The sequence below is a fragment of the Marmota flaviventris genome, chromosome 4 (genome assembly GCF_047511675.1).
Source record: "Marmota flaviventris isolate mMarFla1 chromosome 4, mMarFla1.hap1, whole genome shotgun sequence".
NCBI lineage: Eukaryota > Metazoa > Chordata > Mammalia > Rodentia > Sciuridae > Marmota > Marmota flaviventris.
In genome coordinates, this window is record NC_092501.1 from 75516496 (window position 1) to 75543845 (window position 27350).

At 34.7% G+C, this 27350-nt stretch overlaps 1 protein-coding gene across 5 annotated transcripts in view; it reads right to left on the reverse strand.

Annotated features, from left to right (window-relative positions):
* Nucleotides 1-27350, reverse strand: part of Mapk8 (mitogen-activated protein kinase 8) — a 113950-nt gene that overhangs the window by 59534 nt on the left and 27066 nt on the right. Inside the window, exon 2 of one of the 5 annotated variants that reach the window (XM_071611283.1) lies at nucleotides 10011-10069. The exons of the other annotated variants lie outside the window; for them this stretch is intronic. The gene's annotated coding sequence lies outside the window, so the exon portion shown is untranslated. The remainder of the gene's footprint in view (nucleotides 1-10010; nucleotides 10070-27350) is intronic. 5 annotated transcript variants of the gene reach the window in all.

The window sequence follows — 27350 nt, forward strand, 5'->3', positions numbered from 1 at the left end:
AAATAACATTAGGTTACAGTTTTTCTGGGTAAATCAATTTTTACAGAGTTTGCTATTATTCTCAGGCTGTCAAAGAGATGGTATGTATAGTTGCTCTAGTTTGGCAAGAATACTTCTTTAACTTATCCCTTTAAAAAAAAATTGTCAAAGGGAATAAGTCCTTTGGAATTTTCTGCCTTTAGGAAATGTAAATATTCAACCAGTTGACATAAGAATTAAAAATGATTCTGCCTTTTGTGGAAATAACTGTCTTCTCTTGGTCAAAACAACAATAACAAAAACCAACCCTTTATAACCCAAAGTGGTCCAGGTTCCCTTTTTGGAGACACAAGCATCATTTTCCCAAGAGACTACAAAGACACCTGGAAAGGATTAGGATTTTAAAGTAGTTCTGATATGGGGATGCAAACGCATTGCCTTCCCATTTACTAGTCAGTTGATCCTCAGCAACTTATTTAACCCATTTGATTGCTCAAGTTTCTTCATACACAAAATGGCAATATTTCACTTGTCTCCCTGGTTAATGGGAGAATCAAATCAAACAATGTATATTAAGCAAGAAACTGGCAAATGATAAGCACTTAACCAATCCTAGCTTCCCTTCCTTTTTACTTTGTACCTCGAAACAACCAGCCATAAGTATAAAATATTTCTAAGGAATACAATTTAAGGCTGGGCGCAGTGGTGCATGCCTGTAATCCCAGCGGCTTGGGAGGCTGGGACAGGAGAATCACAAGTTCAAAGCCAGCCTCAGCAAAAGTGAGGTGCTAAGCAACCCAGTGAGACCCTGTCTCTAAATAAAATACAAAACAGGGCTGGGGATGTGGCTCAGTGGTTGAGTGCCCCTAAGTTCAATCCCCCTTACTTCCCCAAACAAAGAATACAGTTTAAAAGTTTTTATGAACAGGGACAATGTCAACACTCCTCAAGGATGGTTACAAGCACAACCTGCATTAGTCATTTCATCCTACTCAATACTATGGCCTCAAACACAAGGAAAAAATTAATGCAGTGGGGTTTCTACTCTAAACATGTCTTGTTTGTTCATTCAGGTATTTCCTCCCACTGCCTAGTTCAGTGCCAAGTATATAAACACAATAAATACTATTGCTGAACAAAAGGAAACAGTCCATGGTGCCTCAAAACTCCTAGAATAATACCATATCCTAGAACATGGCTCAAAATGACTGAGTAAGAAAAGCATGAGTTATTAATTGTATGCTTACTATGAGGGACTCTATTACTGGCAGCTGAATTTAAGTCCAAAACAGTCTTTGAAAGGAAATCTTTTAAGAATACTGGGTTGGGGATGTAGCTCAGGGGCAGTGCCAAGCCCTGAGTTCAATCCCTAGTACCCTAAAACAACAACAACAACAACAAAAAAAAAACAACCACTTCACAGTATGCTAATTACTGTCTTAACTTTTGATATGAAGAACATTTCACCTGCTTTTCAGAAGTTTATAAATGGTCAGAAAATGTGAGAAGATTTTCCACAGCATATATGTAAAGCACTGGAATAATGGTTCACAGAAGGGCTTGTCAGACAATTTAAAAGGAATCAGCACTCAGGAGAAACCACAGGTGAAACAGGCAAATGTCAATCTGAGTTGCTAAAGTGGTGCACTTGAGCCATCTAGTGGCTAAGAGAAGTGAATGAGTTTAAATTCTTTTAAGAAAAATATCCTTATTGTCCCAATTTCCTCTGTGAAAACAATAATAAGAAATATGTTTTTGGGAATAGGAATTATAATCCATAAAAGGCAGTAAAGAACTAAGAGGGTGTTGGTGAGAGATGAGGATAAAATGATGACAAATTTGAGAAGAATTCAGATTTTATGGATAACTGATTCCGACTTATGATATTTTTCTTAAAACAATGCAACCATTAGACTACATTTAAGTTTGTAAAAGACATTATAGGAAATAAGATTCCCCACCAACAAAAAGGTCTGAAGAAGGCTGCAGAATGTAAAACAAAACAAGAAGTCAGTTGCTAGTGGGAGAAAAGGGAAATGGGACTAGCAGAGTGAGTTTACAGAGGGGCTACATGTTTGGGGACTCACAGCTAGTACAGTAAGGGTTGTGGAAACCCCAGATTACCTAGAACCTTGCTCCCTGTAGGGATGATGGCAAACTGAAGAAGCTAGAGGTCCTGAGGAAATACAGAAGACTTAAATTCAACTCTTAAATCCTCTAAAAAGGATTAAAATTCTACAAAGTACTCAAATAAACCTTGTTGCTTTTAAAAGTGAGAAAGTGAAGTTTGAAAATTTTACAAGCCACAAATTACTTAAATAGTGTGATAAAATTAATTCACTCAAATTCTGGGGCACATTTTTCTCATTCATAAAACTATGGTCTTGGAATGTAAAGTTATGAGTGAAATCTCTAAAACTTATAGGTTTTAGATGCCCCCCACAAAGCCAGAGGAGTCAAAAAGAAAATGTGTGTTGTGTTCGATGTTTTCCATTAATTCATATATATAGTGTTGCAGCTCTAAAGCGGAAGTAAGATCCTAACCCCAAAGAACACAAAAAGTAGGCAATTTATTTTAAGGCATGGAAAAAACAAAGCTTAGCAAAATGCTCAAAATATGCAATTCTCAAAATTCTATGAGGCTAAGAATTTAGTCTGAAAAACATAACTTTGGCTTATTATCATTCTTTGTGAGATTCAATATGTAGAAGAGTAAGAGGGGAGAGGAGAAGGGGATGAAGGTATAAAAAGTAGAAGGTATAGAGGCAAAACCAGCAATTATAAAAAAAGTTACCAATCTATTTTGCTGGACAAACAAGGTTTCACAAAAAATTCTGCTGGAAATAAGGTTAGAATGGTAGGATAAATTTATTTTTGTACCAGACTGGAGAACCATCTGAGGAATACAAAAGGCAAGTGAAACTGGCCAGGTCAATGGAAATGAAGAAAGACTTGAGAAGTATTGAAAACAATCAATAGGAGTTGCTAAACCAACTGAATACTAGCAATAAAAAAGAAGCTAAAATTAAAGAAATTATGTATATGCCAGGAAGACTAGTGATATTATTAACTCAAGGAGAAAACATACTTACCACGTCATGTACATTATCGTTTTACATATGAATTGGTAAGATGAAAGATGCAGGCTAAGGAGAGGGTACCTTAGGGATGACCTACATTTAAGCTTGCTTTTATTTTCAAAGGGAAAAGAAGGAATAAAGAAATGAGGGAGGGAGGAAGAAATGCATAGCAACAGCCATTAGGGAAAGAAGGAAAATTTGGAAAAGTATATTATAAGAGTATGAAGTTTGTAGTGCATAGCGATAAAAACCATATTGGCTTGAAAGCCAAAAGGGTGATAAAAGTGTTAATATTTATAACACATTTTCTTTTTTAAAAGTAGAAGCAATCTTCTATATGCAATGGAAAAAGCATTTAAGAATTCATGTTCAGCAGCTTCTGTTTTACACTGGAAAAGGGCAGAAGGTCCTGTGGATAAGAGACTGGGGAGTGGGGAATGAAGAGCCTGGGAACATGAGGGAAATGAAAATATGATAAAATAAAGTTCAATGGTGATCATAAGTCAAATACTAAGCAACACAGGAAAAATAGAAAGATTAAAATAGTGGTTTCCAACATGTTAATTTTGAGATTCTAGCAATGATCAGATAGATGGTGGCTTCCAACAGTTTTGCAAATACTGAAGAAGAAAAAAAAAAGTCCAGATTCCTTGATAGAAATCACGTATAAAAGGAGTTAGCTGACATCATTTCCATAGTGATCAATTCAGGCCTTTCCTTTTGATCTCATTTTGGTTATTTTATCTTTTTTTTTTTTTAAGCAATCACTTTATCAAAATTATAGATTATCTGGTGTAGAAATGTACAGAGAATTCATCTTGTGAAATTTATCATGTAATATTAAGTATATACATACACTTTGAAAAAGAATGAACATCAGTGCAATCATTACTAATTGAGAGTGCCTTAAAATTCCTCCTTGTTTTAGTCAGCTTTGTGTTGCTGTGAACAACATACTCAACAAGTACAAATTAGAGGGGAAAAGTCTGTTTTGGCTCACAGTTTCAGAGGTTCAGTCCATGGTTGGCCAACTCCATAGGTCTGGGCCCCAAATGAGGCAGAACATAATAGTGTAAGTACAGGGCAGAGGAAAGCATCTCAGGACATGATATCCAGGAAGCAGGAAGAGCTCTATCCACCAGGGACAAAATATAAACCACAAAGGCATGCTCCCAGTAATCTATTCCTCCAGCTATATCCTACCTACTTATAGTTACCACCCAGTTAATCCATTCAAGTGGATTAATTCACTGATTAGGGTACAGCTCTCATAATTTAATCATTTTACCTCTGAACATTCTCACATTGCCTCACACATGAGCTTTTGGGGGATAACACATTTCCAAACATAACATAAGATAACATCCCCAAACATCATCTCATATCACACATGCAAGGTAGCTTCATTAACCTAACATTTTTGAAAACCACTGCCTTTCTTTTCTTTATAGCTTCACAATCTAGGTAATGATTCCAGTGATATTTTTTGGTCTTGCCTCTTACTGAACTTCATACAAAAAAAAAAAAAAAAAAAAAAACACACACACACACACACACAGCACACATATCCTTCCAATGGTTTGCTTCTTTCATTTGATTTTTATGATTGCATGTGCATTTGTCTGTGACTGTAGTTCATGAATTATTCTTGTGGAATAGTATTCCTGTAAATGATTATACCAGTTTCTTTTTCATATTTACTTGCAGTTGGACACAATACCTTTATTTTATTTATTTTTATGTGGTGCTAAGGATAGAACCCAGGTCCTTGAACGTACTAGGCGAGCACTCAACTGCTGAGCCACAACCTCAGTCCCTATACCACAGTTTTTTATAAATATAATATACTGTTGCAGGATTTAGGCTGTTTCCAATTTGGGGCTATGATGAAAAGTGCTACTCTGAACATCCTGGCAGACATATCCTATAGACATTTGCTTACACTTTAGGGTTTTTAACAATTTTCTAGAAAACTGAAGAGTTGACTTCTGGTTCCAGGATAAGCACACATTTCATTTTATTAGGTGATACAAAATTAGTTTCCAATGGTAACACCAACTCTTGGAACTGAGAGACTTTAAGAAGTAGTACAATAATATCTCTGTTTTAATTAGTACTTCCTCTAAATACTAATGAGCTTCTTGGGCCTTTTTCCTGTTTATTTCTCCACCTCTCAATCATCGCCCCCCCCCCCCCCCCATCCTTCTTTGCAGAGGCTAGCTCTAAACTTGTGATCCTCCTGCACAGCCTCAGCAGCCACTGGGATTACAGGCCAGTTTCCCCTTTTTTTGAAAGTTTTTTTTCTAGTTGATTTGTTCTTTACACATTCTTGATAAAAGGCCTTTCTCAGTTATATGCTTGAAATACCTTCACCTAGTTCCAGGCTTCTTGTGTCAATTTCCTTAGGACACTTTCTTACATACATAAGTTCTCAAACAATGTAGCAGAACTGATTGGTCCCTTTCTTCATGCTCAATACTATGTCTTAATCTTTCTCTTTTCCAAATCATGGAAAATATGCTCTTATTTCATATTTTATAAGTGTTACCTTTTACACAAAGGACTTTATTCATCCTGGAATTGATTTTTGTTCAGTTTGAAGAAGGCATCTAACATAATTTTTTTTCATATGTAAATCTGATTACCTGGGTACAATTAACTGAAGCCCAGTCCTACCCTTAGTGGTCTGCAGTGGTATTGTGTCATTCGTGAGTATTCATATAGGCAGAGGATGGATGGTTCCAGGCACTTTATTCTTCCCATTGTCTATTTTCAACCCAATTTCAATGTCAAAGTGTTTTTTATTTGCATTTTATGTCTTGATATCTGATAAGAAAACTGTGGACACAGACAAGAAAAATAAACAACGCAAAGAACTTAAACCACCAGAACAACCAAAGTTTATAAAACATTTGATCACCAGCACCAAAAGATATAGAAAATAAAAATTAAAGGTTAAAAAAGCTATGTGTTACAAGCTTTTAAAAGTGACAAAACTAAATATATCTGAACTGGAACCATAAATTATGAACAGAAAATGACTAAAGGTGACAGCTGGGATTAAATTAATGGGGGAAAAAACCACACATACATTAAAATTTGTGGGGTACACAGAAGAGAAACAGGGAAGACGTGGAAGTGAAACAGATAACACGTCCAGATCTCTTCATAACATGGAAAAGAGGCAGTGAATAAAAGCAGAATTGAGAGCGGGGAGACAAAATAAATGCTCTAAGACTTGACACTACATAGTCTGACACCTGGAGAGACTAGAAGATAGGTTACCAGAGGAGAAAATAAAACTTAAGAGTGCTCTAACTCGAACTTGGGGACAGGGGACATCAGAGAGAAGGGAAAGCAGACATTTTCTCAAGCTCATATAGTAGCATCCCCTCCTCCACAGAAAATCTTAATTAAGCCTTTCCAGAAATCCACACAATTATCTTAGGACCATCAGCAAAAGAATCTCTACAAAAGAGTTTAAGGAAGTTAAGCTTCCTATTTCCTGTTGCTCTATCTTACTTGGCCACTTGCCTAGAAGAGATCAGCACTCCAGGTGCTGAACACTTTTACTAGTTTTTCACATTTATTGACTATCTAGTGTTGTAAAAATATAGAATAGTTTGTAAAAGTTTTCAAGTGGGAAGTGTGTTTGCCAATGCAAAGTGTGAGAAGAAACAGAGATTAATCTTTAAGGAAGCCTCTGACCTTGGGCTGGAGCTTCACAGAAATGTTTACCTTTCAAAGAGAAGATGTTACTAATTAGGCTCCATGATAACTGGCAGGGGGAGGGAAAAAAGGGAGAAGAAGCTCTCCCCTTCTCAGCGCTGTCCTTGAAGAGTTAACTTGTCCAGAACAGTAGAAGAAAAAGCTATTTTTGTGTGAACTTCTGCAGACTGTGAACTTCTGAGTCCCTCCCCCTACACACTGGATATAAAGTTCTGAAACTGCCTGAACTCTGGGTTCAGGGGGATTGATTGACTACAGTGAAAGTTTTTCCCTCTGAATATGGCTGCAGCCAAATAAATCTGCTTCTTGCTAATTCTTTGGTGTCTGACCTCATCTGGTCCTACAACACCCATTTAAAAACTATTGGAAAACTGTTGAAAAGACAGACAAAATTTAAATTACAAGAAGGTGACTTAAAACAGCATGAACCACAAAAACAAAGGGGGGGGTGGGAAGCAACAATCTTGTGGAACCCGCAGGCAACCAGTCACCCTCTTAAATTGGCAGAAGCTCTTCCCACACCCAGAGCTGCAAATTAAACCCAAGGGAAGCCCCCTGCAGTGGGCCCTCTTAAGAATATGGCTAGAAAGACCTCCCTGTCCCTCTCACTGTGAACATAGGGACAGAGTGGGCTGATGGGGACCTTGGCCTGGAAAGAGCACATCTAGCTCTGCTTAGCCTCTGCCACCCAGGCAAGGGTGAAAAGCTCTGCACAGGCTTGCTTGACTCAAACAGGTTACAATAGAAGCAACTTTGGCCCCAAAGGAAAGCTGATTAACCAGGCCAGCCATTGGCACTGGAGGAAGACACTGCAGGAAGCCTAGAGACAGTACTCAGGATTGCAGCACCATACTAGGAGGCAAACTGCCTGAATATCCAGTGACATACAGACAACAGGAAATTGCTAGAAGCTTCTCAGCAGAAAGGGCTGGACGCCAGCCTTAGTAAGTGTATAGCCAAACAGTGCAACTGGCAAGTGACATGGCATTATTTGGATATTTGTAGGACAATGCACCAGACCTATTAAGCAAAGGGAATTAACACCCACCATTCACAACCTGGGACAGTGGAAACTATAGGATCCAGTTGAATCACCAGAGACCCTGCACTAAAGCACCTTAGAGTGGAGGCAGCCAGGGAAATACTACTGAACTACAGAACACCTGTGGAAAACCAACAACCAGTGTTCCTGCACACACAGACAGCTGCCAGGATCTTCCCTACCATGAGAAGAATCTAGCAGAGGGGAACAGGTACACCAGTGACTCGCAAATAAGGGGCATCTTGAATCTTGAATTCTGTAATAGGCTACAATAGAATCAGCCAACTCATAACATTGTATCCTCCAAGATTATAAACAACTCTAATGTCAACTTAGATCATATAAATAACTCCTTAACTTGAATGGTAATTGTAACTCAATAGCCAATGTTGTACCTCCAATCCACCTGAAAGTATTTCATTTAGTGGTTTAAAGCATTAACTGGAAACAATCTCCCTATTTTTGTTTCCCTAGCTCTAGTTTATACCTGCTTTTCTTACCCCCTACTAATCCTCTTACACTATCCACTAGGGCCTCAAATACCACCCATTCATCTATTTCTTCTCTCTCCTTTCTCTTTCACCCTCTCTTTCTTTCCTTCTTTTTCCCTTCTCCATTTGCCAAAACTTTTTTCCTCCCCACCCTTAATACTCACTTAAGGTTTTAGTAAGTTTACTAAATTTAACTACTAGATTGTTTGACTTGTCCCAGAACTCTTATTGTAGGCTTATACCTGAATTTGAGGACCCAAAGAAAACAACTGAAACAAGTTTTTGTTCTTACAATATTGAATACAAGGCCTGGCTCAGAAGTGATTATAGTAAATAGGGCTCCAATGGTATTTCTTATAGTGGAGCTGATACTGGGATGAGAAGAGGTCACAAATTGAATTAAAATACCATTATCTAGTTCCACCCACCCCAAGGCTCTTAAGAAAAAGAAATTCACTTAGTAGTCTATCACTTAAAAAGTCAGAACTATACTGGTAGGTGGGCAGACATACAAACAATATGAAAAAGCAAAGGAACAAACCATCCCAAACAACAAAGAATACCTCAACAACAGATTCCACTGACACCACAGTGAAGGGAGCATCAGAAAAGGAATTTAGAAAACTCATAAATTGTTCTATGAGCTAAAAGATGATATAAGTGAAATCAGAAAGAAAATATAGGAAGTGCAAGATCACTTCAATAAAGAGAGATTCTAAAAAAGAATCAAACAAAATCCTTGAAATGAAGGAATCAATATATCAAATTAAAAATTCAATGGCAAGCATCACTAATAGATTAGACCACTTTGAAGACAGACTTTTCTGGCCTTGAAGACACAGTATGTAATCTTGAAAATATAGATGAACATAGAGAAAAGATGTTAAGAGACCATAAACAGAATATTCAAGAAATCTGGGATAATATTAATAGGCCAAATTTAAGATTCATTGGGATAGACAAAGGCTCTAAAAACACATTCTAAAGGAAAGCATAATCTTTTCAATGAAATAATATCAGAAAATTTCCCAAACCTTAATAATGAAATGGAAATTTAAATATAGGACTTCAATTACGCAAAAATCAGATCCACTCCAAGACATTGTTATGCAAATGCCTAACTCATAAAATAAGGTAAGAATTTTAAGATCTGAAACTAGGCATATTTTACAAGTAAACCAATCTGGATTTCAACTGCTTTCTCAATCCAGACACTAAGAGGGCTTGGAATAATATATACCAAACTCTGGAAGACAGTGGATGCCAACCAAGAATACTAAGAAAATTAAGCTTAAAAGATGAAGGTGAAATAAGAACCTTCCATGATAAACAAAAGCTAAAAGATTTCATAACTAGAAAGCCTACACTATAAAACACTCAATAAAATATTTCATGAAGAAGAAATGAAAAATAAAAATGAAAACATGCATAAAGGCATTATACTAGTAGTCAAAGGAGAATCAAATCCAATTTAAACACTAGAAATAAATCAAACTGGCAGGAATTAAAAATCATCTCTCAATAATAACACTGAATGTAAATGGTCTAAACTTTCCATCAAAAGACATAGGCTGAAAGACTGGATTTAAAAATAAGCCCCCAAAATATGCTCTCTGCAAGAGACTCACCTCATAGGCAAAGACATACACAGATTGAAGGTGAAAGGATGGGAAAAAACATACCACTCACCTGGATCTCGCAAACAAGTAGAGGTTACCATTCTCATATCAGATAAAGTAGACTTCAAGCTAAAATTAATCAGAAGAGAAAAGATCATTTCATGCTGCTTAAGGGAACCATACATCAACAAGATATAAATGTCATAAATACTTATGTCCCAAACAATGGAGTATCTATATACATCAAACCATTCTCAAAATTAAGAATCAAACAGACTACAGTACAATAATAGTGGGTGACTTTAACACCCCTCTCTCATCACTGGATAGATGATTCAAACAAAAACAAAGTAAAGATTCTTTAGAACTAAAAAATACAATAAATAATTCTGACCTAACAGACATTTAGAGTATTTCATCAATCAACAACTGAATTCACTTTCTTCTCAGCAGCACATGGAGCATTTTCTAAAATAGACTATATTTTAACACAAAGCAAATCTAAGCAAATACAAAGAGAAGAGAGAGAGACGAGAGAGAGATAATACCTTGCATTCTATCAGATCATAATGGAATGAAATTAGAAATCAACAATAAGATAAAAAATAGAAACCACTTTAACACCTGGAGTTAAAGAGTATATTTTTGAATGATGAATGGAGAGCAGAAAAAATCAGGGAAGAAATTTTTAAAAATACTGAGAGGTAAATGAGAACTATAATAATACAATGTATCAAAATCTGTGGGACATTATGAAGACAGTTCTAAGAGGAAAGTTCACAGCACTGAACTCATACATTAAAAGAATGGAAAGATACCATATAAATAAACTAACATTACATTTCAAGGGCTTAGAAAAAGAACAAACCAAAACCAAAATCAGGAAGAAGACAGGAACTTATTAAAATAAGAGCCAAAATCAACGAAACTGAGATTTAAAAAAGTAACACAAAAGATTAATGAAACAGAGTTGTTGTTTTTTTTTGAAAGGATAAACAAAATTGGTAAGCCCTTAGCCAAACTAACTATAAGAGAGAAAAACTCAAATTATCAAAATCCGAGATGCAAAAGGAAATATCATCGAACACACTACTGAAATCAAAAGGGCAACATGAAATTATTTTGAAAATCTATATTCCAATAAATTAAAATAGCTTAATGATATGGACAAATTCTCCTAGACATAGAACCTACCCAAGTAGAACCAGGAGGACATAGAAAATTTAAACAGACCAATTTCTTTTATAGAAATTGAAGCAGCCATCAAAAACCTTCCAACAATTAAATGGTTTCTTGGCTGAGTTCTACCAGATCTTCAAGGAACTAATACTAATCTTCTTCAAGTTATTCCATGAAATAGAAAATGAGGGAACTCTGTCAAACACATTATACAAAGGCAGTATCACCCTGATACCAAAATCAGACAAAGACACATCGAGGAGAAAAAACTTCAGATCAATATTCTTGATGAACGTAGATGCAAAAATTCTTCATAAAATACTGGCAAACTGCATACAAAAACACATTTTTAAAAAAAGTGCACCATGATCAATTGGGATTCATCCTAGGAATGCAAGGTTGGTTCAACATAAGGAGATCAATAAATGTAATCACCACATGACTAGACTTCAAGATAAGAATCACATAAACATTAGATGAAGTAGAATACCCATTCATGTTTAAAACACTAGAAAAACTAGGGATAGAAGGAACTTACTTCAACATTGTAAAGGTCATATGTAGAAAGTGAAGGCCAACATTATTCTGAATTGGGAAAACAAAGTATTTCCTCTAAAAACAGGAACAGGACAAGGATGCCCACTTTCACCACTCCTATTCAATACAGTTCTTAAAACTCTGCCAGAGCATTTAGACAAGAGAAGGAAATTAAAGGGATACAAATAAGAAGAACTCAAATTACATGTATTTGCTGATGGCATGACACTATAATTAGAAGACCCAAAAAAAACTCCATCAGAAGACTTCTAGAGCTCATAAACGAATTCAGCAAAGTAGCAGGATACAAAATCAACACCCATAAATCAATCATGTTCCTATACTCCAATGATTAATCAGCTGAAAGAGAAATTAAGAAAACAATCCCATTCACAACGGCCATAACAACAACAATAACAAAATCACATTTGGGAATCAATCTAATAAAGAGGCAAAGGACCTCTACAATGAAAATTAAGAACACTAAAAAAGAAACTGAAGAAGACCTCAGAAGATATAATGACCTCCCATGTTCTTGGATAAACAGGATTAATATTATCAAAATATTAACATAAAAATGGCCATACTACCAAAAGTGCTATACAGATCCAATGCAATTCCCATCAAAATTCCAATGATGTTCTTCACAGAAATATAAAAAGCAGCCATTAAATTCATTTAGAAAAATAAGAAACAGAATAGTCAAAGCAATGCTGGAGTGCAAAGCAAAGCAGGAGGAATCACGAAACCAGACTTAAATTATATTACAGAGATAAGTAACAAAAACAGCCTGGTACTAGCAATAAAATGGGCAGGAAGACCAAGGAAACAGAAGACACAGAGATAAGCCCACATAAATACAGTTATCTCATACTAAACAAAGGTTCCAAAAACACATGTTATAAAAAAGATAGCCTCTTTAACAAATCATACTGGGAAAACTGGAGATCCCTATGTAGTATAATAAAATTGCACAAAACTCAACTCAAAGTGGATCAAAAACCTAGACATTAGACCAGAAACCCTTCACCTGCTAGAAGAAAATGCCGGCCCAACACTCAAACATGTTGGCTCAGGAACTGACTTCCTTAATAAGACTCCTAAAGCACAAGAAGTAAAACTAAAAAAAATCAATAAATGAAATGGCATAAAATTAAAAAGCTCCCTCACAGCAAAGGAAACAATTGAAAGCGTGAAGAGAGAACCTACAGAATGGGAGAAACTCTTTGCTACCTGCTCTGCAAATAGGGCATTAATATCCAGGACATACAAAGAGCTCAAAAATGTAACACATAACCCGCCCCCCCCCCCAAAAAAAAAAAAACAACCCAATTAATAAATGAGCAGAGGAACTAAAAAACACTTCACAAAATAAATAGCATTGGTCAGCAAATGTATGAAAAAATGTTCAAAATCTCTGGCAATTAAAGAAGTTCATATTAAAACTACACTCAAGAGAGTTCATCTCACTCCAGTCAAGAATGGCAACAATCAAGAATACCAATAACAATACACGTTGGTGAGGATGTGGGGGAAAATTTACATTCATACATTGCTAATGGGCTGCAAATTGGTACAACCACTCTGGAAAACAGTATGGAGAGTCCTCAAAATACCTGGAATGGAAAACCATTTGATCCAGTTATCCAGTTCCTCCGTATATATCCAAAGGAGTTAAAAGCAGCATACAACAGTGACCCAGCCACAGAAATGTTTATAGCAGCTCAGTTCACAATAGCGAAGCTATGCAACCAACCTCAGTGCCCTTCAACAGATGAATGGATAAATAAAATATGGTATATATACACAATGGAATATTACTCAGCCAAAAAAAGAATGACTTTATGACATTTACCAGAAAAAGAATAAATCTGGAGATTATTATACTAAGTGAAATATGCCAATCCCCCAAAACCAAAGGTTGACTGTTCTGATAGGTGCATGTTAACATACAACAAGGGTGGGGTATGAACAGAAGTTCAGTAAATTAGACAAAGGGGAATGGAAAGAAGGGAGTGAGGATAAGAAAGACAGTAGAATGATTCTCACATAATTCTCTTATGTACATTTATGAATACACCACAGTGAATCTCCACATCCTCTAAAAATCACAAGACTAAGACCCTAATTAGAATAAGATGTACCCCATGCTTGTATAAATAAGTCACATTATATTCTACTATCATATATAACTAAGAAGAATAAAAATTTTTAAAAAGGTTGGGAAAAAATTAAAAAATACAATGTTATATGACATGTGAAAATCATATATGAAATTCAAATTTCAGTGTCCATAAATAGTTGGGTAGGCCCTCAAAAAAGAAAAAGAAAAAGGAAAAGAAAAAAGAAAAAGAAAGGTTTGCAGGTGGATGGTTTGGATGAATTTAGTAATCCTGGAAGGAAAAATGCAATAGAAAACGTTTAAAAAAAAATTAACAACAAAAAAAAGATCCAATCAATAAATTGGCACTAATCAGACACTTCTCAAAAGAAGAAATATTATCAAGAGATATATGAAAAACTGTTCAACATCCCTAGGAATAAGAAAAATTCAAATTAAAACTACACTGAGATTTCATCTCTCTCTAGTCTGAAAGACAATTATCAAGAACATAAGTAACATTGAATGTTGGTGAGGATGTGAGGAAAAGGGTACACTCATACAACATTTTTGGTGGGACTGTAAATTAGTGTAACCATTCTGGAAAGTAGTATAGCGAGTCCTCAAAAAATGTGGAATGGAATCAACATATTATCCAGGTACCCCACTCCTCAATATAAATCCAAAGGATTTAAAATCAACATACTACAATGATGCAGTCACATCAATGTTTATAGCAGCACAATTCACAATAGCTAAGCTATGAAGCCAACCTAGGTTTCCCCAACAGATAAATGGGTAAAAAAAAAAAAAAAGTGGTATAATATACACAATGGAATATTACTCAGCCATAAAAAGAATGACTTTATGACATTTGCTAGAAAAAGCATGAATCTGAAGACTATTATACTATTATATTGTTATATTGTATATACACACAATGGAGAATGACTTTATGGAATTTGCTAGAAAATGGATGTTAAGGAAACTATCATGCTAAGTGAAATAAGCCAATTCCCAAAAGTCAAAGGTCAAATGTCTTCTCTGCTATGTGGACAATAATTCAAAATAAGGGGGGGGGGCGCAAAAAAAGGAAAAGAAAATCAGGGGAGTAGACAAAGGGGTATGAAATGAAGTGAGGAGTGCTGGGATAGGCAAAGACACTGGACTGAATCCTATGTACATATATGAATATACCACAGTGAATCTCACCATCATGTACATCTATTGGGGGGGGGACAGGGTGGTAAAAGTTAATAGGTTAAATGTCAATCTGAAGAAGTTAGAAAAAGAGTAATAAATAAACCCAAGGAGTATAATAAAAGAAATGATGAGGATGACATGAAAGAATAAATTAATGAAACAAAAATGAAAGGATCAACAAAACTACAAGTTGGGTTTTAAAAAGGTTAAGGATGGAGGACTCAGGTTTTATGACTACAAAGTAAAAGATGGCACACACACAAAGAGTAGAGAGAAAGAGGACATGACCTCAGATGCTGCAGATGTGAAACTGATTAAAAAAAAAATACTGTAACAAGTTTTATGTCACTGTTTTGTTGACTTATTCTATCAGTGAGTAAGTATGAAAACTATGATTATAAATGTCTTTTCCTTCTTGTATTTTACTTTTTGTTGCTTTATATATTTGGGAATCAGAGTTTTAGGTCTGTAAAATTTAGAATTATTTTATTTCTCTGTTGAAGTGTAGCTTTTATCAGTCAGAAACAACCCAATTTACCTCTAGTAAAGACTTTTGCCTTAACTCTATCTATATTGGGGGTCAGTAGTGGAACTCCATGGTAGAGACTATGTTTAGCAATTGTGAGGCCTTGGATTCAATCCCCAGAAACCAACCCTCAAAGAAAAAATATATATTAGTGTTTGAATGATATGTCATTTTTCCACCCTTCACTTCTTATTTTTAAATTTGTTTTCATTAATATGCATTTAGGTACACTGTACACAAAAGGAGCACAAATTCTCCTTCCTCTGGCTGAACATAGTGCAGAGTCACACTGGTACTGTAATCATACATGTGTATAGGATAATAATGTCCTCCTCATTACACCATCCTTCCCATCCCCACACTTCCTTCCATCCCCTCACTCCCCTCTGCACAATCCAAAATTCCTTCATTCTTCCTCTCCCCTATCCCACATTATGGATTACATCTGCTTACGAGACACAACGTTCAGCCTTTGGTTTTCTGGGGTTTGGCTTATTTCACTTCACATGATTTTCTCCAGCTCCATCCATTTACCTGCAAATGCCAAAGTTTCATTCTTCTTTAAGGCTGAGTAATATTCTATTGTGTATATGCACCAAATTTTCTTTATCCATTCATCTGTTGAAGGGCATCTATTTTGGTTCCATAGTTTAGCTATTGTAAACCGAGCTGGTATCAATACTGATGTGGTTGCATCACTGTTGTGTACTGATTTTAAGTCCTTTGGGTATAAACCAAGGAACAGGATAACTGAGTCAAATGGTGATTCCATTCCAAGTTTCCTGAGGAATCTCCATACTGCTTTCCAGAGTGCTTGCACCAATTTGCAGTCCTACCAGCAATGTATGAGTGTACCTTTTTCCCCACATCCTTGCCAATATTTATTACTGCCTTGTATTCTTGATGATTGGCATTCTGACTGGAGTGATATGAAATCTTTTGATTTGCATTTCTCTAATCGCTAGAGATGATGAAAACTTTTTCATGCTTATTGACTGATTTTATTTTTTCTTCTATAAAGTGTCTGTTCAGTTCCTTAGCTCATTTATTGTTTTTTTTTTTTGATGTTATGTTTTTTGAGTTCTTTCTATATCCTGGAGATTAGTGCTCTATCTGAGGTGCATGTGGTAGAGATTTTCTCCCATTCTATAGCTCTCTCTTCTTGTGATTGTTTCCTTCACTGAGAAGCAGCATTTTAGTTTGAATCCATCCCATTTATTGATTCTTGATTTTACTTCTTGTTCTTTAGGAGTCTGGATAAGGAAGTCATTTCCTAAGCGGACAATGGTGGAGATATGGTCCTACTTTACTTCTTCTATTAGGCACAGGGTTGAGGCTGGTGATGGGGCTCAAGCGGTAGCACGCTCGCCTGGCATGCGCGAGGCTCTGGGTTCGATCCTCAGCACCACATAAAAATAAAATAAAGATGTTGTGTCCACCGAAAACTAAAAAATAAATATTAAAAAATTATCTCTCTTTAAAAAAAACCCTATGAAACATGATTACTATCTTATAAAATCACCGTTTGTTTAAATGTACTAGGATATTTTCTACTTTTTGTGCTTTTTATTCCTTTTTATATACCAGGCCTTCTACCTAAGAATTTCCTCCTGCCTAAAGTACATTCTTCAGAATTTCCTTTAGTGAGACTTTCAAATTGCAAATTCTTAGTTTTTAATCTGTATGAATTCCCCCCCCCCCTTAGTATATAATTTATAGACATTGTTCCCTTTTAATTAAGATAACATTTCTTCTAAGATAAAATATCTTCAGCTTATGACATCATGGAAGGTAAATCTACCTTCCTCCTCTGGTTATGACTTTTGTCTTCGGTATTCTGGCCTGTAACTGTAACAAGACTAGATGAGGATTTCCTTTTATTTAATCAGTTTGGGTTCCTGTGCTTATCTTAAATGTGTAAGTTAGTGTTGTTCATGAGCTAAAGAAAATTCTTATTTATTATCTTCAATAATGTTGACTTTTCACCATTTTATGAAAGCTATTCAGGTTAATTTAAAGATAAACATATGTAATGACTTCTCTTTTATAGTTTTCACGTTTCTTTTGAATATAAGCTAGACAATATTTCAGCTGTTTCCTTCTTCAAGTGTATATAAAGTCACCCATTAAAGACGTTTTTAAAGGCTCAATTAGTATAATTTAACTGCATAAGTTCTAGCTATATTCTTTTTTAAAAAAATGTTTTTGGACACTTTTATAATTTCTGAACCCTACAACATATTTTCAACTGGTCTTTTGCTTAAACATATTAATATATTTAACATGTAACTCATATTCTGATTATTTTAAATCTCTGGTAGATTTATTATTTACTTCTACTCATTCTACTCACAGTGCTTAGTTTTTCTGTTTTTGTTTTAACTCTACTTAGAATTTTACTTCTGGGAAAACTTTCAGCTCTAGGGTGAAGATCAGTTTCTCCAAAGAGACCTACTATGTGCTTTTACAAGTCTAAGGATACTCATTGCCAATCTACAATTATAACTTTTATGGAGATAAATCCAAATCAAATTTTTTATTTTTTTTGGTGAGGTGGAGGATCATTTAGATGAGGTTAAAAGTGAATTGCAAACTACAGGAGGGTCAGGTTGCTCAAAATTTGTAGCAGTGATCTTGTCTTCCATATTCACTCCAAGGTTTTATCTAGACTAAAAGTTTTCAAAATGTGGTCCCCAAACAACAAAATCAATATTACCTGGAAATTTATTAGAAATTCATATTTTTAGGCCTTATTTCACACCATTGAACCTTAAACTCCAGTCATCTTTGTTTTAACAAGCCCTCCAAGTGACTTGGATGCAAACATAAAAACTGAGAAACATGGAGAAAATCAAACTGTCTTGCAGTCTTGAAGGATGGCGTTGTTGATGGTGGTTTTCAATTCAGCCTTCTGAAACTCAGCTTCAAGTAGAATAGAAGACTTCTCTGATTCATCACCTCAGAAAGACCTTTCAGAAAGATTCTATTATTTCTTCTAATTCCTCAATGTTCCCTGAAGCTGAGGAGAGAAAATTCAAGTTTTCCAGGCTTTAGAAAAATGTAATCTGGATAAGACAGCTTACATTCGCAGATTTAACTTCCCAGAGATCCTGTGCCTTCATTTAGTTTCCTTTTTTGAGAATTTTAGCTAGGATTTTTACAAAACCTTTTTGTTGTTGTTTTGTTTTGCTTTCTGACATAAGTAAAAGTGCAAAGGAAGTAGGAGAGGTTTCCCCAACAGTTATGTCTCTGGGACATCCACTGTGTGTCCATTCCATGGGATTCTTCTCAGCAATAAAGAGAAATGTGATATATGCAGCATCTTAAAGATATTAAATAAAATATTAAGAAGTCAATCTCAAAAAGTCCATATAGTGTATGGATATTCATTTTGTGTTCTATAAATATCCAACTCGTCATTTGTTGAAAACACCATCCAACCTCTATCGTGTACCTCCTCTTTTGTACCTTTGTCAAAAATAAACTGACCTTTCTTATTTGGAGCTATGCCTGGGTTTCTGGTCTTTTTTATTGACCTAGTGGTTTATCATCTGCCCACCAATGCCACACTACCTTGACTATTCTGCCTATATAGGTCTTGATATTAAATAGTGAGACTTTCTTTTCTTTCCCACCCCAGACTGCTTTAGCTACTCAAGTTCCTTTGCCTTTCCCTATAAATTTCAGGATAATTCTAAGCCTACAAAAACAAATAAATAAACAAACAAAAACTTGCTAGGATTTTGAAAAGAGTTTTGTTAAACTCAATATATCGATTTGGAGAAAACAGACATTCACATTATATTGAATTTTCCAATCTATGAACACACTATGTCTTGATAATTTATTTAGGTCTTTGATTTCTTTCATCAACATGGTATAGTTTTCAGGATACAAGTCTTATTCATGTTTTATTAGATTTATATCAAGTCTTTTTGGTTTTTATTTTTTAGCAATTCCAAGTACTGCTCTATTTTTAATTTTATTTACACAAGTTCATTGCTAGGCTAGAGAAATACAACTGACTTTTGTATACTGATCTTGTATCCTGTGATCCTGCTAAATTCACTTATTAGTTCTACAAGTTCTTTTGTACATTACATGGGATTTTCTACCTAGATGATCATATCATAAGACAGAAGGAAGAGTTTGATTTCTCCTTTTCTAATCTGCATGTCCTTATCCCCAGCTGGGTTTTTTTTGTTGTTGTTGTTTGTTTTTTTTTTTTTTTGTTTTTTTTTTTGTGCTGCTAACACTATGATAAAGAGTGGTGAGAGTGGACATCCAGGCCACTTTTTTTCCTATTATAGGGAAAAAGTAACATGTTCTCTGATCATTCTTCATCAAGTAGGATGCTAACTCTTCATTTTCTTTATCCAGTCAAGAAAGCTTCCTTTTATTGCTAGTTTCTTCCAAGTTTTAATCAAAAATGGTACTGAACATTGTCAAATGTTTCTGCAACAACTGATACAATCATGTAATTTTTCTTCATTATCCTGTTAATGTGGTTACCTTGACACATTACAAAGATGAATTTACAAATATTCAGCCAACTCAGAATAACTGGAATGAGTCCATTTTTCATAGAGTATAATTATATTTACATATTATTGAATTATATTTATTGATATTTTGTTAAAGATTTTTTTTTCATGTATACTTGTGAAGGATACTGGTTTGCAGTTTTCTCTTTTGTATTGTCTTTGTCTGACTTTGGTATCAAGACAATGTTGGTTTCATAAAATGAATTAGAAATCATTCCCTTATCTTGTATTTCCTGGTACAGACTCTCAAAACACAGCAAAATCTTCTTTAAGCATTTGGCAGAATTCTCCAATGAACCATCTTGGCTTGATTTTATTTTAAATTACAAATTAAATTTACCTAATGTTTATAGTACTATTCAAATTATCTATATCATATTGGGTGAGCTGCAGTACTTGCAGCTGAGAAATTAGTTCATTTCATCAAAGTCATCAAACTTATTTGTGTAGAGCTGTTTATACTATTTACTCCCTTGTTATCCTTTTGATGTTTGTAGGGTCTGTATCTTTTTACACTCCTGGTACTGGTAATTTCTTTCCTTTATCAGTTTTGTCAAAGTTTTGTCCACTGAGTTTTTTTTTATATGGATTATGATAATTTTTTCTTATGAAGATTTACGGTTTGTTGAAAATTTCCACTTTTAAAAATTTGTTTCAAGTATATTCATAACTGTTGAAACACTGCCTTGATGGCTCCTTTTAGATAAATATAACATCATGCTATCTCAGTGTCAGCATGCATTGTCTTTTCATTTTTATGGTACTGAGGATTGAATCCCAGGCCTCGCTTATGTTAGGCAAGTCCTCTACCACTGAGCTATAGCCCTAGTCCAATTTTATTTTCATTTAAGACAGAGTCTTGCTAAGTTGTCTATGTTGCCTTCAAACTTGTGATCCTCTTGCCTCAGCCTCCCAGGAAGCTAGGATTATAGGCTTGCGTATTATAGGTGGCGCAAGCCTATAATCCTAGCGCTATGCATTATCCTTTTAAATTCAAGTTAAAGCTTTCTGGTTCTTGGTATGACAGAGTTTTATTGAAATCTGGATATATGGAATATTATGTAAGAAATTCTGGATCATATTTAAATGTTCTATTGTATAACAGCAGGATTCCCCTAACACTGCTCTAGTGTACAATCTGGTGAACAATTGCCTAGCAGGGTAGAGTCAGTTTCCTCACTGGGCTTTTGTGACCATAGTGGGGGAGAGAAAAGGGAAAAAGCTACTCATAATGCACAAAAGTGGGAAATCCCTGACAATGTGTACTCCATGCTCTCCATGTTGTGTCCATTGATATAATGGTAGGAGAGGTTGCCTCATTACAACCTGAAAACAGTTAAAGTGTAAGTCCCCACTTGGCTTTTACTAATCCTGATGATTTCTGTGTGTGTTGTTTGCCTGGAGTGGAGTGGTTATTTTCTAGAAACTGTCTTACTAAGCTACTCCTCTCCTGGTCCTTGGCTAAGGGGAACAGATTTTCCGATTTGGGTTTTTTTGTTTTGTTGTTTTTCTCTGTGCCCAACATTTCTGGTTGCCATCCTCTCTACATCCATTCTGGAATATCTAAAGCAATAAAAATACCCAGGATTTTTAAAGTCAGATTATCTGGATCTGGAAGTCCTGAGCTGATACACCTTTTTCTCTCTCCCCTTTCAGTCTTCTCATGTTTGTTTGAGATAAGTATGTTAAGTATCCCACAATGTCAAGTGTTTTTAGTTGTATTTAACACAAACAGGAAAAAAAAAAAAAAAAAAGTGGACACTTAAGTCTATACTACATCACTTTTAAGTTCACTTATATTTTCTTTATGGTTAAGTTTGGTAGGGAGAGGTGTTTGTGTGCATGTGTAAGTGTGTGTTTTAAAAGAATCAGATTTGGACTCAAAGAAATGTTCCTAATTCATTTCATTCATTTGCCTCCTGTGACTCTACAAGTACTTGGCAATTTTATTTATTTCACAAAGTATTTAGGATTGACTTTTTAATTTAAAAAAGATAACCCAAGAACTGTATACTAGTTGTCTGAACAGCCAAAGTGAGAAGGCATCCAGTAGTTAAGTGAAAGGGTCAACTGTTTGCATTTCGCAAAAATATTGAACCAAGCCATAAAACTAAGAATTACAAATAAGTTTATCTAGGTCTCTTATATTTCTTATGGTCTTGTTTATTCTTTGTGTACTTTATTTTCAGAAACAAGTATGTTAAGTGTCCCACAGTGTCAATTTAAAAAAATCCTGTTTGTTCTGTTTTGAGCTTTGAATTTTCCACATCTTATTCATAACATAATTCTTGGTTTCCTATATCATTTCACAACATTTCTTCTTTCAAGCATTTGCAAATTAAAGAAAAAAACTTTAAAATTTTCTGTATCAATTTTTAGATTTTATTTTGACACCATCCTGATTTTAGAAGGCAGACAGAAACACAGAATGAGAGACAACCATAATCACATCAAGATCTTAGAATCCCTGAACTTATAAGCAATTTTACTTTTCTTGTCTCACAGTAATTATAACTATATGATATTGGTATGTTTACATATAAGCCATCTCCCTATGGACTATGGGCATATGGAAAATAGAAAAATTCTGATATTTTAAAGTTTCCCAAAGTATTTAACATGCTGTCTTGCTCACAGAAGGTATCTTTAAAATATATATTGAATTTAAATTCATCAAGATAATTGTTCAGAAAAAAAAAAAGATTAACTGTTCAGCACATGAGGCTAGCTAGCAAATTTATCAACGAGATCTTGGTAAGCAAACAGTACATCAGAAATGTATCCTGGAGAGTAACTACCACCAAGATATTAAATCAGCTTCTGTACAGTGACCTGACGTGAAATTCCCCAAAATAAGAATAAACAAAAGAAATGCTTTGATTTGTACATAATGAAAAACTAGTGACTACTAAGAAACAAAAGCAGATGGTCAATCTGGCAACAAACTTAAGAGATAGTTCTTTGGGAATAAAAACAACATGGCGTTATAAATAGTATCAGAATCTGTAAACTCAAAAATAGCTCACAAAATTTGTGCAGTTTAAAAATGTATATAGAAAAGGCAAACCATTACCTTAAACTTTCTAAGCTTTATGTGGGCCATATGTACTTAAAATAATCGTCAAAGATGACTAACTATAGCTGCTTCTGTGGTCACAGAGAATCAGATTTTGGATCAAAGAGTCATAATTCATGTGACATTTGTTTATTCTGATATTGTTCTGTTTTAACAAATATTTAATATGCATTCCTTAAGTACATCCTGGCTAAATGGGAAAAACCAAGAAATTACATATAAGATATATTTAAGGGGTAATGAGCACAGGATTAAAACTACTGCGAACCCACATATGAAATACCCCAGGTCTGTACTGACAAACTTACTGCACAGATTCTCATATATATTATGTGTAGTACCATCTTCTTTTTTCTAACTCCCTTCACTTCAGGTTCCCTGTCCTCTACTGAAAATAGAAAAAAAAAAAAAAAAAAAAAAACCTACAAAAGCTGTAGTACTTGCCTTATAAGGCAAGTAAAAACTGCCATCAACTGAAGCTTTCACTTATGTTAAATTAGACAAGTATTCTGGGGACCGAGCCTAGAGCCCACTATGTCAAAGAAACAGGTGAGCAAAATTCATCATGGCTATTATTCCTCATTTTGTCTAAGTATTTAATGTATATCCAAATCCAACCATCATCCCCATGAAGTTCCTTTAACTTTGACCCAGACCTTCACTCTTTCCCAACTCTCCAAATCTTTCTATGAAACCACCAGAACTATAACTTGAAATTTCCCTATATCCTCAATCTTTATTGTAATCATTTACTTTGCCTCTTCACTTTAAATGAAATATATTATTGAAAAGACCACTTCTCATATTGTCCCCTCTAATGGTGCTAAATATCCTTCTTACTCCCTTTCGCTATGATTATCCCCCAACTCTAAGACACATGCACAAAACCTTGCTCCTTTAATGCTCATGTTGATCAGCTGTCCTCTCTGTTGCTATGATCTACCATTTTCCTAATAGCACCCCCCTCATTGAGGACTTTACATCCTAATTAAAGTCTTCTCCTTTACCCTAAGTCCTGCTATCATCCTAAGTGACATATATAATCCTGAGGACAAACCCTCAAAAACCAAAGACTTTCACTTCTGGGGCATGTTCGTCTACAATGATCTATAATAATCTACCCGTCATTTACGCCAGTGGTTACTACCAACATATGAATCTAGCCAATATCTGAAACTGACCCATTTGTAGAAAACATAGTTCAGGTATCCCATTATAACCACTATCTCTTCTGGTAGTTTGTTTTACCATCTTTAATTTGAAAACTATTACTAAAGTTACTAAAGACTCAGATGGTCTTTAGTAACTTAACTTTCTATTGTATCCCTGTCTGTCTTCCTTTTTTCTTTTTCACTAAATTCTTTCTTAGGCAATGTAAATTCCATGTTCTGTTCTATTAAAAAATGCCTCTTATCAATACAATAAACTTCTTAGATATATGACTGCAAAATACCAAGATGAACCTAGCTATCTGATTTGTTCATACCTTCATTCTAGTGCAAATAGAAAAAGTAACATAAGAGGTTAGAAGAACTCAACTATTATTTCATGGTCAACCTCAACAAATACACAATAATGCCTCATTTTCTATTAAAATTATAATTACTCCACAAATTTTCAATTCAAATTTTTTTATTCTCTTCAAAGTTCAATCCCTATTATTTCATTTTCTTCACTGAGAAAAATAATAATAAAAAAAATTCTGACGGGGTTGGGTTGTGGCTCAGTGGTAGAGCACTTTCCTAGCATGTGTTCAATCCCCGGCACCACATAAAAATAAACAAATAAATAAAAGCATTGTGTCCATCTACAACTAAAAAAACATATTAAAAATCTTTAAAAAAAATTCTTACAACTTCTGCTACAAACACTTTTGCTCAACTCCTCTTGGTTTCTGTCTCCTCCAAAGAGATCTCTTTAAGGCTACAAATGGGATTCTGGGACATTTATGTGAATTGAAACACATACCACTGTTTATCAATTCAATCCTTAAATCATTATTATCTTCCCTTATATGGCAAGTTGAAAAATATTCCTCCAAAGAGGTCCTAGCCTTGGAACTTGTGAAGTTATCTTATATGGTAAACTAATGGCAGATATGATTAACTCTACTATAGGTTTCTACATACAAAATCATGTTTTCACATTTAAGGTTAATCATTCACCTAATCTAGTTTTGATGTGCATTTCTTGATAAAATTCTGAATTTTAAAAATTCTGAATAAGAATATATTGAGTCTTTTATGATTCAGATCCTGCAGACTTCTTCTGTCACACCACTTTCCAGAACTGTTTTCCTATAGTCCACTTGCCATATTAGCCTTCCTCAGTTCCTTAGAATAAGCAAGGCTCTCCTGATGCTTCCTACACATGTTCTACTCAACCTGTTTTTTCTCCTCACTAAAGAACTGCTACTCATCCTTCAAATCTCAAACCTTAGCTCAGCTGTCACCTTCTCAAGACAGCTTTGTCTGACTCTTCATTCGAAATCAGGTGTCTTTGTTCACTTTATTTTTCTCCTTTGTACTTATAAGAGCTCTACTTACTCATTTTTGCAATTCTCTTTTTGCTAGACTATAATCTTCGAGATGATGGAGGAATGCTTGCATTCATTCTTTATTCTGAAAATTAATGCACAGTACCTAGCATATAGGAAGCACCAAAGCAGAATTTGCCAAATAAACTTAGAAAAAAATATTTCCTTGACTAGTATTACCCATTATATATTAAATGGGTTTAGGCCTTTAAAAAAAATAGGGTTTTTTGGATAATAATTTGTGAATGTGGTTTTTTAATAATTTAGAATATCCTTTATTTTTATTATACTAATTTGTTCTATTACTATAATACACATTAATTGTATGGATTGATGGAATTCACTGTGATATTTTCACATGCATACATCATGAATTAATTATATCCACCCACCCTTTTTCTATCTCTTCTTCCTTTATTTTCTTTATCCATTCATCTGTTGATGGGCACATCTAGGCTGATTCTAAAATTTTGGCTACTGTGAATAATAATCCACAATATTAATTTATTAATCATCATCACCATTCACAATAAACATGAACATGCAAGCATGTCTTTGTATACAGACTTGATTTCCTTTGAATATATACCTAGGAGTGGAACAGCTGGGTCGTGCGGTTATTTTATTTTCAGTTTTTTGAGGAACCTCATATGGTTTTCCACAGCGGTTGTTCTAATTTATATTCCCAATGACATTGTTTAAGGGCTCCTTTTTCTGCACGTTTCTGCAGGGCTACTTTTTTTTTTAATAGTTGCCACTCTAAGTATGGTAAGATAGAATCTTTCCCTAATTGCTGAAGATGAGAATTTTTCATATATTTATTGGCCATTAGCATTTTTTTCTTTTGAGGGGGTGTCTACTCAGATCCTTTGCCCAATTTTTTACTGAATTATCTGTAAAACCCTAATTCCTGAGTCAGCTCTAGAAATAAAAATTAACCTGACTTCTGCTTCTGGTATGGTGGGATAACTGAGATCACACTTACCCTCTTGTAAACAAAATATATGAAACGATTGTGAGACACTGGACAGTAGAGAGATTTAAGTTATGACTGTTATAGAACAGTTAAAGAGCTTACCTAATTAAGAAAAAAAGAAACAACACTGCAGAAAAGTCTACACTAAACACAGCATGGCAGCTTCACTAAGTTGAGACAAATCTAGAAGGTGAAGGTAATCAGAATTTGTACAGTATAGAGGGAAGAAAGCTACTCAGAGGAAAAAGAACCCCAGAATTCAGTAAAATGATTCTTTTGTGTTTGAGTACTAATTAGTCTATGTATAAAACAAAACTCCCCAAATTTTATTTAGAAGACAAATGCCTGAGTTCTTTAAAATGAACGAGTTCCGGAATTTATCCAGAAACAAGGGTAGTTGGACATAGTGGGGTACACCTGTAATCTCAGTGACTCAGGAGGCTGAGATCCTAAGCAACTTAGTGAGGGTCTGTCCCAAAATTAAAAATTAAAAAAAGGGCTGGGGATGTGGCTCAGTGATATAAAAGCTTCTGTGTTCAATTTCCAACACCAAAAAAAAAAAAAAAAAAAAAAGGGTAAAATAAATAAATAGAGCATATTTCATGTGAAACTGGGCAAGTCAGAGATAAGGAAAACTACAACTTCTTGTTGTAGTTTAAATGCATTTTATTTTTAAATAACCACAATATTTTTTTTCTTTAACAAACAATGTCTCCAATTCAAATAAATCAT